General features: G+C 35.2%; 7 non-coding genes across 7 annotated transcripts; all 7 read right to left on the reverse strand.

Moving 5' to 3' along the window:
- Positions 1 to 2,492: 2,492 nt before the first annotated feature.
- On the reverse strand, positions 2,493 to 2,566 carry TRNAN-GUU (transfer RNA asparagine (anticodon GUU)). Its single transcript has one exon. It is a non-coding gene; the product is annotated as a tRNA-Asn (tRNA).
- An 863-nt stretch (positions 2,567 to 3,429) lies between these two features.
- Positions 3,430 to 3,503, reverse strand: TRNAN-GUU (transfer RNA asparagine (anticodon GUU)). Its single transcript has one exon. It is a non-coding gene; the product is annotated as a tRNA-Asn (tRNA).
- A 2,737-nt stretch (positions 3,504 to 6,240) lies between these two features.
- Positions 6,241 to 6,314, reverse strand: TRNAN-GUU (transfer RNA asparagine (anticodon GUU)). Its single transcript has one exon. It is a non-coding gene; the product is annotated as a tRNA-Asn (tRNA).
- Positions 6,315 to 9,823: 3,509 nt separating this feature from the next.
- On the reverse strand, positions 9,824 to 9,897 carry TRNAN-GUU (transfer RNA asparagine (anticodon GUU)). Its single transcript has one exon. It is a non-coding gene; the product is annotated as a tRNA-Asn (tRNA).
- Positions 9,898 to 10,760: 863 nt separating this feature from the next.
- TRNAN-GUU (transfer RNA asparagine (anticodon GUU)) lies at positions 10,761 to 10,834 on the reverse strand. The gene has a single exon. It is a non-coding gene; the product is annotated as a tRNA-Asn (tRNA).
- A 1,800-nt stretch (positions 10,835 to 12,634) lies between these two features.
- Positions 12,635 to 12,708, reverse strand: TRNAN-GUU (transfer RNA asparagine (anticodon GUU)). Its single transcript has one exon. It is a non-coding gene; the product is annotated as a tRNA-Asn (tRNA).
- An 863-nt stretch (positions 12,709 to 13,571) lies between these two features.
- TRNAN-GUU (transfer RNA asparagine (anticodon GUU)) lies at positions 13,572 to 13,645 on the reverse strand. The gene has a single exon. It is a non-coding gene; the product is annotated as a tRNA-Asn (tRNA).
- Positions 13,646 to 18,149: the final 4,504 nt, after the last annotated feature.

Consider the following 18,149-nt stretch of genomic DNA (forward strand, 5'->3'; position numbering starts at 1 on the left):
CTCTTCTATGTGCTATTTTCATTTATCAAATCTAAAATTGGGATTGCTATTTTGACTTTTTTGGTCTTTGCTTATAGTAGAAAATCCATTATCATCTTAACTCATTTAATTCGTATTTTGACAGAAGTGCTGTAGCAAAAAATCCACATAATGTCTTTACTTTACCCTATTACTTCTATGGTTATTGAGAAAAACAAACTACATTGACTCCAGAAGAGCAAATCAGGTGTTCAAACAAGTAACTTATCAAAATCATCTTTCCAGCTTACACTTTGGTGATGCAATAAGACAATGATTTTGTAAGAAAAATCTTCAAACTTCAAAAAGTTTTTCTTAATTCCTTACCTTTGTACTGATAAGATAACACCTGGTTATAACATAACACAGGCTTCCACTTAAAAATGCTGCTAGGTTGCATTCTGCTGATTAGATATCACCAGGAACAACATTAACCTTCAGGTATTTTCTAATTGTTGAATAAATTGGCTTAAATCAAATTAAACTCACTTTAGAGATAATTGTTTCAGAGAAAGTCTTGAACCCTACCATAAAATAGGTAGTTAGACATGTTGACTTCTCTACCTAAAATTCCCCAAAATTTGACTAATAGAAGATTCTCGTCCCTGGGTGGGATTGAACCACCAACTTTCCGGTTAACAGCCAAACGCGCTAACCAATTGCGCCACAGAGACACTATGTGAGACATAAACTAACAACAGCTAAGAAACATTGATCTGGAAATTTTCCTTGTTAAAGTTTATAAAGTCTCTAATCTGGACAGTTATTTTAGGATTTTTCATTAATTAAAAGGAACACATTGCCATGTTCTTGTGATGAATCAACCCTTCTTGAGTTCTAAGCACTTCCATGAGCAGCAGAGTGGCGCAGCGGAAGTGTGCTGGGCCCATAACCCAGAGGTCGATGGATTGAAACCATCCTCTGCTATGTGCTATTTTGATTTATCAAATCTAAAATTGGGATTGCTATTTTGACTTTTTTGGTCTTTGCTTATAGTAGAAAATCCATTATCATCTTAACTCATTTTAATCGTATTTTGACAGAAGTGCTGTAGCAAAAAATCCACATAATGTCTTTAATTTACCCTATTACTTCTATGGTTATTGAGAAAAACAAACTACATTGACTCCAGAAGAGCAAATCAGGTGATCTAACAAGTAATTTATCAAAATCATCTTTCCAGCTTACACTTTGGTGATGCAATAAGACAATGAATTTGTAAGAAAAATCTTCACACTTCAAAAAGTTTTTCTTAATTCCTTACCTTTGTACTGATAAGATAACACCTGGTTATAACATAACACAGGCTTCCACTTAAAAATGCTGCTAGGTTGCATTCTGCTGATTAGATATCACCAGGAACAACATTAACCTTCAGGTATTTTCTAATTGTTGAATAAATTGGCTTAAATCAAATTAAATTCACTTTAGAGATAATTGTTTCAGAGAAAGTCTTGAACCCTACCATAAAATAGGTAGTTAGACATGTTGACTTCTCTACCTAAAATTCCCCAAAATTTGACTAATAGAAGATTCTCGTCCCTGGGTGGGATTGAACCACCACCTTTCCGGTTAACAGCCAAACGCGCTAACCAATTGCGCCACAGAGACCCTATGTGAGACATAAACTAACAACAGCTAAGAAACATTGATCTGGAAATTTTCCTTGTTAAAGTTTATAAAGTCTCTAATCTGGACAGTTATTTTAGGATTTTTCATTAATTAAAAGGAACACATTGCCATGTTCTTGTGATGAATCAACCCTTCTTGAGTTCTAAGCACTTCCATGAGCAGCAGAGTGGCGCAGCGGAAGTGTGCCGGGCCCATAACCCAGAGGTCGATGGATTGAAACCATCCTCTGCTATGTGCTATTTTGATTTATCAAATCTAAAATTGGGATTGCTATTTTGACTTTTTTGGTCTTTGCTTATAGTAGAAAATCCATTATCATCTTAACTCATTTTAATCGTATTTTGACAGAAGTGCTGTAGCAAAAAATCCACATAATGTCTTTACTTTACCCTATTACTTCTATGGTTATTGAGAAAAACAAACTACATTGACTCCAGAAGAGCAAATCAGGTGTTCAAACAAGTAATTTATCAAAATCATCTTTCCAGCTTACACTTTGGTGATGCAATAAGACAATGATTTTGTAAGAAAAATCTTCAAACTTCAAAAAGTTTTTCTTAATTCCTTACCTTTGTACTGATAAGATAACACCTGGTTATAACATAACACAGGCTTCCACTTAAAAATGCTGCTAGGTTGCATTCTGCTGATTAGATATCACCAGGAACAACATTAACCTTCAGGTATTTTCTAAATATTGAATAAATTGGCTTAAATCAAATTAAACTCACTTTAGAGATAATTGTTTCAGAGAAAGTCTTGAACCCTACCATAAAATAGGTAGTTTGGCATGTTGACTTCTCTACCTAAAAATCCCCAAAATTTGACTAATAGAAGATTTTCGTCCCTGGGTGGGATTGAACCACCAACCTTCCGGTTAACAGCCGAACGCGCTAACCAATTACGCCACAGAGACCCTATGTGAGACATAAACTAACAACAGCTAAGAAACATTGATCTGGAAAGTTTCCTTGCCAAAGTTTATAAAGTCTCTAATCTGGACAGTTATTTTAGGATTTTTCGCTAATTAAAAGGAACACATTGCCATGTTCTTGTGATGAATCAACCCTTCTTGAGTTCTAAGAATTTCCATGAGCAGCAGAGTGGCGCAGCGGAAGCGTGCTGGGCCCATAACCCAGAGGTCGATGGATCGAAACCATCCTCTGCTATGTGCTATTTTCATTTATCAAATCTAAAATTGGGATTGCTATTTTGACTTTTTTGGTCTTTGCTTATTGTAGAAAATCCATTATCATCTTAACTCATTTAATTCGTATTTTGACAGAAGTGCTGTAGCAAAAAATCCACATAATGTCTTTACTTTACCCTATTACTTCTATGGTTATTGAGAAAAACAAACTACATTGACTCCAGAAGAGCAAATCAGGTGTTCAAACAAGTAATTTATCAAAATCATCTTTCCAGCTTACACTTTGGTGATGCAATAAGACAATGATTTTGTAAGAAAAATCTTCAAACTTCAAAAAGTTTTTCTTAATTCCTTACCTTTGTACTGATAAGATAACACCTGGTTATAACATAACACAGGCTTTCACTTAAAAATGCTGCTAGGTTGCATTCTGCTGATTAGATATCACCAGGAACAACATTAACCTTCAGGTATTTTCTAATTGTTGAATAAATTGGCTTAAATCAAATTAAACTCACTTTAGAGATAATTGTTTCAGAGAAAGTCTTGAACCCTACCATAAAATAGGTAGTTAGACATGTTGACTTCTCTACCTAAAATTCCCCAAAATTTGACTAACAGAAGATTCTCGTCCCTGGGTGGGATTGAACCACCAACCTTCCGGTTAACAGCCAAACGCGCTAACCAATTGCGCCACAGAGACCCTATGTGAGACATAAACTAACAACAGCTAAGAAACATTGATCTGGAAATTTTCCTTGTTAAAGTTTATAAAGTCTCTAATCTGGACAGTTATTTTAGGATTTTTCATTAATTAAAAGGAACACATTGCCATGTTCTTGTGATGAATCAACCCTTCTTGAGTTCTAAGCACTTCCATGAGCAGCAGAGTGGCGCAGCGGAAGTGTGCTGGGCCCATAACCCAGAGGTCGATGGATCGAAACCATCCTCTGCTATGTGCTATTTTGATTTATCAAATCTAAAATTGGGATTGCTATTTTGACTTTTTTGGTCTTTGCTTATAGTAGAAAATCCATTATCATCTTAACTCATTTAATTCGTATTTTGACAGAAGTGCTGTAGCAAAAAATCCACATAATGTCTTTACTTTACCCTATTACTTCTATGGTTATTGAGAAAAACAAACTACATTGACTCCAGAAGAGCAAATCAGGTGTTCAAACAAGTAATTTATCAAAATCATCTTTCCAGCTTACACTTTGGTGATGCAATAAGACAATGATTTTGTAAGAAAAATCTTCAAACTTCATAAAGTTTTTCTTAATTCCTTACCTTTGTACTGATAAGATAACACCTGGTTATAACATAACACAGGCTTTCACTTAAAAATGCTGCTAGGTTGCATTCTGCTGATTAGATATCACCAGGAACAACATTAACCTTCAGGTATTTTCTAAATGTTGAATAAATTGGCTTAAATCAAATTAAACTCACTTTAGAGATAATTGTTTCAGAGAAAGTCTTGAACCCTAACATAAAATAGGTAGTTTGACATGTTGACTTCTCTACCTAAAATTCCCCAAAATTTGACTAATAGAATATTCTCGTCCCTGGGTGGGATTGAACCACCAACATTCCAGTTAACAGCCGAACGCGCTAACCAATTGCGCCACAGAGACCCTATATGAGACATAAACAAGCAACAGCTAAGAAACATTGATCTGGAAACTTTCCTTGCCAAAGTTTATAAAGTCTCTATACTGGACAGTTATTTTAGGATTTTTCGTTAATTAAAAGGAACACATTGCCATGTTCTTGTGATGAATCAACCCTTCTTGAGTTCTAAGCACTTCCATGAGCAGCAGAGTGGCGCAGCGGAAGCGTGCTGGGCCCATAACCCAGAGGTCGATGGATCGAAACCATCCTCTGCTATGTGCTATTTTCATTTATCAAATCTAAAATTGGGATTGCTATTTTGACATTTTTGGTCTTTGCTTATAGTAGAAAATCCATTATCATCTTAACTCATTTAATTCGTATTTTGACAGAAGTGCTGTAGCAAAAAATCCACATAATGTCTTTACTTTACCCTATTACTTCTATGGTTATTGAGAAAAACAAACTACATTGACTCCAGAAGAGCAAATCAGGTGTTCAAACAAGTAATTTATCAAAATCATCTTTCCAGCTTACACTTTGGTGATGCAATAAGACAATGATTTTGTAAGAAAAATCTTCAAACTTCAAAAAGTTTTTCTTAATTCCTTACCTTTGTACTGATAAGATAACACCTGGTTATAACATAACACAGGCTTTCACTTAAAAATGCTGCTAGGTTGCATTCTGCTGATTAGATATCACCAGGAACAACATTAACCTTCAGGTATTTTCTAAATGTTGAATAAATTGGCTTAAATCAAATTAAACTCACTTTAGAGATAATTGTTTCAGAGAAAGTCTTGAACCCAACCATAAAATAGGTAGTTAGACATGTTGACTTCTCTACCTAAAATTCCCCAAAATTTGACTATTAGAAGATTCTCGTCCCTGGGTGGGATTGAACCACCAACCTTCTGGTTAACAGCCGAACGCACTAACCAATTGCGCCACAGAGACCCTATGTGAGACATAAACTAACAACAGCTAAGAAACATTGTTCTTGAATGTTTCCTTGCCAAAGTTTATAAAGTCTCTAATCTGGACAGTTATTTTAGGATTTTTCGTTAATTAAAAGGAACACATTGCCATGTTCTTGTGATGAATCAACCCTTCTTGAGTTCTAAGCATTTCCATGAGCAGCAGAGTGGCGCAGCGGAAGCGTGCTGGGCCCATAACCCAGAGGTCGTTGGATTGAAACCATCCTCTGCTATGTGCTATTTTCATTTATCAAATCTAAAATTGGGATTGCTATTTTGACTTTTTTGGTCTTTGCTTTTAGTAGAAAATCCATTATCATCTTAACTCATTTTAATCGTATTTTGACAGAAGTGCTGTAGCAAAAAATCCACATAATGTCTTTACTTTACCCTATTACTTCTATGGTTATTGAGAAAAACAAACTACATTGACTCCAGGAGAGCAAATTAGGTGTTCTAACAAGTAATTTATCAAAATCATCTTTCCAGCTTACACTTTGGTGATGCAAAAAGACAATGATTTTGTAAGAAAAAAATTCAAACTTCAAAAAGTTTTTCTTAATTCCTTACCTTTGTACTGATAAGATAACACCTGGTTTTAACATAACACAGGCTTCCACTTAAAAATGCTGCTAGGTTGCATTCTGCTGATTAGATATCACCAGGAACAACATTAACCTTCAGGTATTTTCTAAATGTTGAATAAATTGGCTTAAATCAAATTAAACTCACTTTAGAGATAATTGTTTCAGAGAAAGTCTTGAACCCAACCATAAAATAGGTAGTTAGACATGTTGACTTCTCTACCTAAAATTTCCCAAAATTTGACTATTAGAAGATTCTCGTCCCTGGGTGGGATTGAACCACCAACCTTCCGGTTAACAGCCGAACGCACTAACCAATTGCGCCACAGAGACCCTATGTGAGACATAAACTAACAACAGCTAAGAAACATTGATCTGGAAAGTTTCCTTGCCAAAGTTTATAAAGTCTCTAATCTGGACAGTTATTTTAGGATTTTTCACTAATTAAAAGGAACACATTGCCATGTTCTTGTGATGAATCAACCCTTCTTGAGTTCTAAGCATTTCCATGAGCAGCAGAGTGGCGCAGCGGAAGCGTGCTGGGCCCATAACCCAGAGGTCGTTGGATCGAAAGCATCCTCTGCTATGTGCTATTTTCATTTATCAAATCTAAAATTGGGATTGCTATTTTGACTTTTTTGGTCTTTGCTTATAGTAGAAAATCCATTATCATCTTAACTCATTTAATTCGTATTTTGACAGAAGTGCTGTAGCAAAAAATCCACATAATGTCTTTACTTTACCCTATTACTTCTATGGTTATTGAGAAAAACAAACTACATGGACTCCAGAAGAGCAAATCAGGTGATCTAACAAGTAATTTATCAAAATCATCTTTCCAGCTTACACTTTGGTGATGCAATAAGACAATGATTTTGTAAGAAAAATCTTCACACTTCAAAAAGTTTTTCTTAATTCCTTACCTTTGTACTGATAAGATAACACCTGGTTTTAACATAACACAGGCTTCCACTTAAAAATGCTGCTAGGTTGCATTCTGCTGATTAGATATCACCAGGAAAAACATTAACCTTCAGGTATTTTCTAAATGTTGAATAAATTGGCTTAAATCAAATTAAACTCACTTTAGAGATAATTGTTTCAGAGAAAGTCTTGAACCCTAACATAAAATAGGTAGTTTGACATGTTGACTTCTCTACCTAAAATTCCCCAAAATTTGACTAATAGAATATTCTCGTCCCTGGGTGGGATTGAACCACCAACATTCCAGTTAACAGCCGAACGCGCTAACCAATTGCGCCACAGAGACCCTATATGAGACATAAACAAACAACAGCTAAGAAACATTGATCTGGAAAGTTTCCTTGCCAAAGTTTATAAAGTCTCTATACTGGACAGTTATTTTAGGATTTTTCACTAATTAAAAGGAACACATTGCCATGTTCTTGTGATGAATCAACCCTTCTTGAGTTCTAAGCATTTCCATGAGCAGCAGAGTGGCGCACTTTGACAGAAGTGCTGTAGCAAAAAATCCACATAATGTCTTTACTTTACCCTATTACTTCTATGGTTATTGAGAAAAACAAACTACATGGACTCCAGAAGAGCAAATCAGGTGATCTAACAAGTAATTTATCAAAATCATCTTTCCAGCTTACACTTTGGTGATGCAATAAGACAATGATTTTGTAAGAAAAATCTTCACACTTCAAAAAGTTTTTCTTAATTCCTTACCTTTGTACTGATAAGATAACACCTGGTTATAACATAACACAGGCTTTCACTTAAAAATGCTGCTAGGTTGCATTCTGCTGATTAGATATCACCAGGAACAACATTAACCTTCAGGTATTTTCTAAATGTTGAATAAATTGGCTTAAATCAAATTAAACTCACTTTAGAGATAATTGTTTCAGAGAAAGTCTTGAACCCTACCATAAAATAGGTAGTTTGACATGTTGACTTCTCTACCTAAAAATCCCCAAAATTTGACTAATAGAAGATTTTCATCCCTGGGTGGGATTGAACCACCAACATTCCAGTTAACAGCCGAACGCGCTAACCAATTGCGCCACAGAGACCCTATATGAGACATAAACAAGCAACAGCTAAGAAACATTGATCTGGAAACTTTCCTTGCCAAAGTTTATAAAGTCTCTATACTGGACAGTTATTTTATTATTTTTCGTTAATTAAAAGGAACACATTGCCATGTTCTTGTGATGAATCAACCCTTCTTGAGTTCTAAGCACTTCCATGAGCAGCAGAGTGGCGCAGCAGAAGCGTGCTGGGCCCATAACCCAGAGGTCGATGGATCGAAACCATCCTCTTCTATGTGCTATTTTCATTTATCAAATCTAAAATTGGGATTGCTATTTTGACTTTTTTGGTCTTTGCTTATAGTAGAAAATCCATTATCATCTTAACTCATTTAATTCGTATTTTGACAGAAGTGCTGTAGCAAAAAATCCACATAATGTCTTTACTTTACCCTATTACTTCTATGGTTATTGAGAAAAACAAACTACATTGACTCCAGAAGAGCAAATCAGGTGTTCAAACAAGTAATTTATCAAAATCATCTTTCCAGCTTACACTTTGGTGATGCAATAAGACAATGATTTTGTAAGAAAAATCTTCAAACTTCAAAAAGTTTTTCTTAATTCCTTACCTTTGTACTGATAAGATAACACCTGGTTATAACATAACACAGGCTTTCACTTAAAAATGCTGCTAGGTTGCATTCTGCTGATTAGATATCACCAGGAACAACATTAACCTTCAGGTATTTTCTAATTGTTGAATAAATTGGCTTAAATCAAATTAAACTCACTTTAGAGATAATTGTTTCAGAGAAAGTCTTGAACCCTACCATAAAATAGGTAGTTAGACATGTTGACTTCTCTACCTAAAATTCCCCAAAATGTGACTAATAGAAGATTCTCGTCCCTGGGTGGGATTGAACCACCAACCTTCCGGTTAACAGCCAAACGCGCTAACCAATTGCACCACAGAGACCCTATATGAGACATAAACTAACAACAGCTAAGAAACATTGATCTGGAAAGTTTCCTTACCAAAGTTTATAAAGTCTCTAATCTGGACAGTTTTTTTAGGATTTTTCGTTAATTAAAAGGAACACATTGCCATGTTCTTGTGATGAATCAACCCTTCTTGAGTTCTAAGCACTTCCATGAGCAGCAGAGTGGCGCAGCGGAAGCGTGCTGGGCCCATAACCCAGAGGTCGATGGATCGAAACCATCCTCTGCTATGTGCTATTTTCATTTATCAAATCTAAAATTGGGATTGCTATTTTGACATTTTTGGTCTTTGCTTATAGTAGAAAATCCATTATCATCTTAACTCATTTAATTCGTATTTTGACAGAAGTGCTGTAGCAAAAAATCCACATAATGTCTTTACTTTACCCTATTACTTCTATGGTTATTGAGAAAAACAAACTACATTGACTCCAGAAGAGCAAATCAGGTGTTCAAACAAGTAATTTATCAAAATCATCTTTCCAGCTTACACTTTGGTGATGCAATAAGACAATGATTTTGTAAGAAAAATCTTCAAACTTCAAAAAGTTTTTCTTAATTCCTTACCTTTGTACTGATAAGATAACACCTGGTTATAACATAACACAGGCTTTCACTTAAAAATGCTGCTAGGTTGCATTCTGCTGATTAGATATCACCAGGAACAACATTAACCTTCAGGTATTTTCTAAATGTTGAATAAATTGGCTTAAATCAAATTAAACTCACTTTAGAGATAATTGTTTCAGAGAAAGTCTTGAACCCAACCATAAAATAGGTAGTTAGACATGTTGACTTCTCTACCTAAAATTCCCCAAAAATTGACTATTAGAAGATTCTCGTCCCTGGGTGGGATTGAACCACCAACCTTCCGGTTAACAGCCGAACGCACTAACCAATTGCGCCACAGAGACCCTATGTGAGACATAAACTAACAACAGCTAAGAAACATTGTTCTTGAATGTTTCCTTGCCAAAGTTTATAAAGTCTCTAATCTGGACAGTTATTTTAGGATTTTTCGTTAATTAAAAGGAACACATTGCCATGTTCTTGTGATGAATCAACCCTTCTTGAGTTCTAAGCATTTCCATGAGCAGCAGAGTGGCGCAGCGGAAGCGTGCTGGGCCCATAACCCAGAGGTCGTTGGATTGAAACCATCCTCTGCTATGTGCTATTTTCATTTATCAAATCTAAAATTGGGATTGCTATTTTGACTTTTTTGGTCTTTGCTTTTAGTAGAAAATCCATTATCATCTTAACTCATTTTAATCGTATTTTGACAGAAGTGCTGTAGCAAAAAATCCACATAATGTCTTTACTTTACCCTATTACTTCTATGGTTATTGAGAAAAACAAACTACATTGACTCCAGGAGAGCAAATTAGGTGTTCTAACAAGTAATTTATCAAAATCATCTTTCCAGCTTACACTTTGGTGATGCAAAAAGACAATGATTTTGTAAGAAAAAAATTCAAACTTCAAAAAGTTTTTCTTAATTCCTTACCTTTGTACTGATAAGATAACACCTGGTTTTAACATAACACAGGCTTCCACTTAAAAATGCTGCTAGGTTGCATTCTGCTGATTAGATATCACCAGGAACAACATTAACCTTCAGGTATTTTCTAAATGTTGAATAAATTGGCTTAAATCAAATTAAACTCACTTTAGAGATAATTGTTTCAGAGAAAGTCTTGAACCCAACCATAAAATAGGTAGTTAGACATGTTGACTTCTCTACCTAAAATTTCCCAAAATTTGACTATTAGAAGATTCTCGTCCCTGGGTGGGATTGAACCACCAACCTTCCGGTTAACAGCCGAACGCACTAACCAATTGCGCCACAGAGACCCTATGTGAGACATAAACTAACAACAGCTAAGAAACATTGATCTGGAAAGTTTCCTTGCCAAAGTTTATAAAGTCTCTAATCTGGACAGTTATTTTAGGATTTTTCACTAATTAAAAGGAACACATTGCCATGTTCTTGTGATGAATCAACCCTTCTTGAGTTCTAAGCATTTCCATGAGCAGCAGAGTGGCGCAGCGGAAGCGTGCTGGGCCCATAACCCAGAGGTCGTTGGATCGAAAGCATCCTCTGCTATGTGCTATTTTCATTTATCAAATCTAAAATTGGGATTGCTATTTTGACTTTTTTGGTCTTTGCTTATAGTAGAAAATCCATTATCATCTTAACTCATTTAATTCGTATTTTGACAGAAGTGCTGTAGCAAAAAATCCACATAATGTCTTTACTTTACCCTATTACTTCTATGGTTATTGAGAAAAACAAACTACATTGACTCCAGAAGAGCAAATCAGGTGTTCAAACAAGTAAATTATCAAAATCATCTTTCCAGCTTACACTTTGGTGATGCAATAAGACAATGATTTTGTAAGAAAAATCTTCAAACTTCAAAAAGTTTTTCTTAATTCCTTACCTTTGTACTGATAAGATAACACCTGGTTATAACATAACACAGGCTTTCACTTAAAAATGCTGCTAGGTTGCATTCTGCTGATTAGATATCACCAGGAACAACATTAACCTTCAGGTATTTTCTAATTGTTGAATAAATTGGCTTAAATCAAATTAAACTCACTTTAGAGATAATTGTTTCAGAGAAAGTCTTGAACCCTACCATAAAATAGGTAGTTAGACATGTTGACTTCTCTACCTAAAATTCCCCAAAATGTGACTAATAGAAGATTCTCGTCCCTGGGTGGGATTGAACCACCAACCTTCCGGTTAACAGCCAAACGCGCTAACCAATTGCACCACAGAGACCCTATGTGAGACATAAACTAACAACAGCTAAGAAACATTGATCTGGAAAGTTTCCTTACCAAAGTTTATAAAGTCTCTAATCTGGACAGTTATTTTAGGATTTTTCATTAATTAAAAGGAACACATTGCCATGTTCTTGTTATGAATCAACCCTTCTTGAGTTCTAAGCACTTCCATGAGCAGCAGAGTGGCGCAGCGGAAGTGTGCTGGGCCCATAACCCAGAGGTCGATGGATTGAAACCATCCTCTGCTATGTGCTATTTTCATTTATCAAATCTAAAATTGGGATTGCTATTTTGACTTTTTTGGTCTTTGCTTATAGTAGAAAATCCATTATCATCTTAACTCATTTAATTCGTATTTTGACAGAAGTGCTGTAGCAAAAAATACACATAATGTCTTTACTTTACCCTATTACTTCTATGGTTATTGAGAAAAACAAACTACATTGACTCCAGAAGAGCAAATCAGGTGTTCAAACAAGTAATTTATCAAAATCATCTTTCCAGCTTACACTTTGGTGATGCAATAAGACAATGATTTTGTAAGAAAAATCTTCAAACTTCATAAAGTTTTTCTTAATTCCTTACCTTTGTACTGATAAGATAACACCTGGTTATAACATAACACAGGCTTTCACTTAAAAATGCTGCTAGGTTGCATTCTGCTGATTAGATATCACCAGTAACAACATTAACCTTCAGGTATTTTCTAAATGTTGAATAAATTGGCTTAAATCAAATTAAACTCACTTTAGAGATAATTGTTTCAGAGAAAGTCTTGAACCCTACCATAAAATAGGTAGTTAGACATGTTGACTTCTCTACCTAAAAATCCCCAAAATTTGACTAATAGAAGATTCTCGTCCCTGGGTGGGATTGAACCACCAACCTTCCGGTTAACAGCCGAACGTGCTAACCAATTGCGCCACAGAGACCCTATGTGAGACATAAACTAACAACAGCTAAGAAACATTGATCTGGAAAGTTTCCTTGCCAAAGTTTATAAAGTCTCTAATCTGGACAGTTATTTTAGGATTTTTCGCTAATTAAAAGGAACACATTGCCATGTTCTTGTGATGAATCAACCCTTCTTGAGTTCTAAGCATTTCCATGAGCAGCAGAGTGGCGCAGCGGAAGCGTGCTGGGCCCATAACCCAGAGGTCGATGGATCGAAACCATCCTCTGCTATGTGCTATTTTCATTTATCAAATCTAAAATTGGGATTGCTATTTTGACTTTTTTGGTCTTTGCTTATAGTAGAAAATCCATTATCATCTTAACTCATTTAATTCGTATTTTGACAGAAGTGCTGTAGCAAAAAATCCACATAATGTCTTTACTTTACCCTATTACTTCTATGGTTATTGAGAAAAACAAACTACATTGACTCCAGAAGAGCAAATCAGGTGATCTAACAAGTAATTTATCAAAATCATATTTCCAGCTTACACTTTGGTGATGCAATAAGACAATGATTTTGTAAGAAAAATCTTCACACTTCAAAAAGTTTTTCTTAATTCCTTACCTTTGTAATGATAAGATAACACCTGGTTTTAACATAACACAGGCTTCCACTTAAAAATGCTGCTAGGTTGCATTCTGCTGATTAGATATCACCAGGAACAACATTAACCTTCAGGTATTTTCTAATTGTTGAATAAATTGGCTTAAATCAAATTAAACTCACTTTAGAGATAATTGTTTCAGAGAAAGTCTTGAACCTTACCATAAAATAGGTAGTTAGACATGTTGACTTCTCTACCTAAAATTCCCCAAAATTTGACTAATAGAATATTCTCGTCCCTGGGTGGGATTGAACCACCAACCTTCCGGTTAACAGCCGAACGCACTGACCAATTGCGCCACAGAGACTCTATGTGAAACATAAACTAACAACAGCTAAGAAACATTGATCTGGAAAGTTTCCTTGCCAAAGTTTATAAAGTCTCTAATCTGGACAGTTATTTTAGGATTTTTCGCTAATTAAAAGGAACACATTGCCATGTTCTTGGGATGAATCAACCCTTCTTGAGTTCTAAGCATTTCCATGAGCAGCAGAGTTGAGCAGCAGAGTTGCGCAGCGGAAGCTTGCTGGGCCCATAACCCAGAGGTCGATGGATCAAAACCATCCTGTGCTATTTTCATTTATCAAATCTAAAATTGGGATTGCTATTTTGACTTTTTTGGTCTTTGCTTATAGTAGAAAATCCATTATCATCTTAACTCATTTAAATCGTATTTTGACAGAAGTGCTGTAGCAAAAAATCCACATAATGTCTTTACTTTACCCTATTACTTCTATGGTTATTGAGAAAAACAAACTACATTGACTCCAGAAGAGCAAATCAGGTGTTCTATCAAGTAATTTATCAAAATCATCTTTCCAGCTTACACTTTGGTGATGCAATAAGACAATGATTTTGTAAGAAAAATCTTCACACTTCAAAAAGTTTTTCTTAATTCCTTACCTTTGTACTGATAAGATAACACCTGGTTATAACATAACACAGGCTTCCACTTAAAAATGCTGCTAGGTTGCATTCTGCTGATTAGATATAACCAGGAACAACATTTACCTTCAGGTATTTTCTAAATGTTGAATAAATTGGCTTAAATCAAATTAAACTCACTTTAGAGATAATTGTTTCAGAGAAAGTCTTGAACCCTAACATAAAATAGGTAGTTTGACATGTTGACTTCTCTACCTAAAATTCCCCAAAAATTGACTAATAGAATATTCTCGTCCCTGGGTGGGATTGAACCACCAACATTCCAGTTAACAGCCGAACGCGCTAACCAATTGCGCCACAGAGACCCTATATGAGACATAAACAAACAACAGCTAAGAAACATTGATCTGGAAACTTTCCTTGCCAAAGTTTATAAAGTCTCTATACTGGACAGTTATTTTAGGATTTTTCGTTAATTAAAAGGAACACATTGCCATGTTCTTGTGATGAATCAACCCTTCTTGAGTTCTAAGCACTTCCATGAGCAGCAGAGTGGCGCAGCGGAAGCGTGCTGGGCCCATAACCCAGAGGTCGATGGATCGAAACCATCCTCTGCTATGTGCTATTTTCATTTATCAAATCTAAAATTGGGATTGCTATTTTGACTTTTTTGGTCTTTGCTTATAGTAGAAAATCCATTATCATCTTAACTCATTTTAATCGTATTTTGACAGAAGTGCTGTAGCAAAAAATCGACATAATGTCTTTAATTTACCCTATTACTTCTATGGTTATTGAGAAAAACAAACTACATTGACTCCAGAAGAGCAAATCAGGTGATCTAACAAGTAATTTATCAAAATCATCTTTCCAGCTTACACTTTGGTGATGCAATAAGACAATGATTTTGTAAGAAAAATCTTCACACTTCAAAAAGTATTTCTTAATTCCTTACCTTTGTACTGATAAGATAACACCTGGTTTTAACATAACACAGGCTTCCACTTAAAAATGCTGCTAGGTTGCATTCTGCTGATTAGATATCACCAGGAACAACATTAACCTTCAGGTATTTTCTAAATGTTGAATAAATTGGCTTAAATCAAATTAAACTCACTTTAGAGATAATTGTTTCAGAGAAAGTCTTGAACCCTACCATAAAATAGGTAGTTTGACATGTTGACTTCTCTACCTAAAAATCCCCAAAATTTGACTAATAGAAGATTTTCGTCCCTGGGTGGGATTGAACCACCAATATTCCAATTAACAGCCGAACGTGCTAACCAATTGTGCCACAGAGACCCTATATGAGACATAAACAAACAACAGCTAAGAAACATTGATCTGGAAAGTTTCCTTACCAAAGTTTATAAAGTCTCTAATCTGGACAGTTATTTTAGGATTTTTCATTAATTAAAAGGAACACATTGCCATGTTCTTGTGATGAATCAACCCTTCTTGAGTTCTAAGCACTTCCATGAGCAGCAGAGTGGCACAGCGGTAGCGTGCTGGGCCCATAACCCAGAGGTCGTTGGAACGAAACCATCCTCTGCTATGTGCTATTTTCATTTATCAAATCTAAAATTGGGATTGCTATTTTGACTTTTTTGGTCTTTGCTTATAGTAGAAAATCCATTATCATCTTAACTCATTTAAATCGTATTTTGACAGAAGTGCTGTAGCAAAAAATCCACATAATGTCTTTACTTTACCCTATTACTTCTATGGTTATTGAGAAAAACAAACTACATTGACTCCAGAAGAGCAAATCAGGTGTTCTATCAAGTAATTTATCAAAATCATCTTTCCAGCTTACACTTTGGTGATGCAATAAGACAATGATTTTGTAAGAAAAATCTTCACACTTCAAAAAGTTTTTCTTAATTCCTTACCTTTGTACTGATAAGATAACACCTGGTTATAACATAACACAGGCTTCCACTTAAAAATGCTGCTAGGTTGCATTCTGCTGATTAGATATAACCAGGAACAACATTTACCTTCAGGTATTTTCTAAATGTTGAATAAATTGGCTTAAATCAAATTAAACTCACTTTAGAGATAATTGTTTCAGAGAAAGTCTTGAACCCTAACATAAAATAGGTAGTTTGACATGTTGACTTCTCTACCTAAAATTCCCCAAAAATTGACTAATAGAATATTCTCGTCCCTGGGTGGGATTGAACCACCAACATTCCAGTTAACAGCCGAACGCGCTAACCAATTGCGCCACAGAGACCCTATATGAGACGTAAACAAACAACAGCTAAGAAACATTGATCTGGAAAGTTTCCTTGCCAAAGTTTATAAAGTCTCTAATCTGGACAGTTATTTTAGGATTTTTCGTTAATTAAAAGGAACACATTGCCATGTTCTTGTGACGAATCAACCCTTCTTGAGTTCTAAGCACTTCCATGAGCAGCAGAGTGGCACAGCGGAAGCGTGCTGGGCCCATAACCCAGAGGTCAATGGATCGAAACCATCCTCTGCTATGTGCTATTTTCATTTATCAAATCTAAAATTTGGATTGGTATTTTGACTTTTTTGGTCTTTGCTTATAGTAGAAAATCCATTATCATCTTAACTCATTTTAATCGTATTTTGACAGAAGTGCTGTAGCAAAAAATCCACATAATGTCTTTACTTTACCCTATTACTTCTATGGTTATTGAGAAAAACAAACTACATTGACTCCAGAAGAGCAAATCAGGTGTTCAAACAAGTAATTTATCAAAATCATCTTTCCAGCTTACACTTTGGTGATGCAATAAGACAATGATTTTGTAAGAAAAATCTTCACACTTCAAAAAGTTTTTCTTAATTCCTTACCTTTGTACTGATAAGATAACACCTGGTTATAACATAACACAGGCTTCCACTTAAAAATGCTGCTAGGTTGCATTCTGCTGATTAGATATCACCAGGAACAACATTAACCTTCAGGTATTTTCTAAATGTTGAATAAATTGGCTTAAATCAAATTAAACTCACTTTAGAGATAATTGTTTCAGAGAAAGTCTTGAACCCTACCATAAAATAGGTAGTTTGACATGTTGACTTCTCTACCTAAAAATCCCCAAAATTTGACTAATAGAAGATTTTCGTCCCTGGGTGGGATTGAACCACCAATATTCCAATAAACAGCCGAACGTGCTAACCAATTGTGCCACAGAGACCCTATATGAGACATAAACAAACAACAGCTAAGAAACATTGATCTGGAAAGTTTCCTTACCAAAGTTTATAAAGTCTCTAATCTGGACAGTTATTTTAGGATTTTTCATTAATTAAAAGGAACACATTGCCATGTTCTTGTGATGAATCAACCCTTCTTGAGTTCTAAGCACTTCCATGAGCAGCAGAGTGGAGCAGAAAATCCATTATCATCTTAACTCATTTAATTCGTATTTTGACAGAAGTGCTGTAGCAAAAAATCCACATAATGTCTTTACTTTACCCTATTACTTCTATGGTTATTGGGAAAAACAAACTACATTGACTCCAGAAGAGCAAATCAGGTGATCTAACAAGTAATTTATCAAAATCATCTTTCCAGCTTACACTTTGGTGATGCAATAAGACAATGATTTTGTAAGAAAAATCTTCACACTTCAAAAAGTTTTTCTTAATTCCTTACCTTTGTACTGATAAGATAACACCTGGTTATAACATAACACAGGCTTTCACTTAAAAATGCTGCTAGGTTGCATTCTGCTGATTAGATATCACCAGGAACAACATTAACCTTCAGGTATTTTCTAATTGTTGAATAAATTGGCTTAAATCAAATTAAACTCACTTTAGAGATAATTGTTTCAGAGAAAGTCTTGAACCCTACCATAAAATAGGTAGTTTGACATGTTGACTTCTCTACCTAAAAATCCCCAAAATTTGACTAATAGAAGATTTTCGTCCCTGGGTGGGAT

Source organism: Taudactylus pleione, unplaced genomic scaffold (genome assembly GCF_031769625.1).
Source record: "Taudactylus pleione unplaced genomic scaffold, aTauple2 ptg000134l, whole genome shotgun sequence".
Classification (NCBI taxonomy): Eukaryota; Metazoa; Chordata; class Amphibia; order Anura; family Myobatrachidae; genus Taudactylus; species Taudactylus pleione.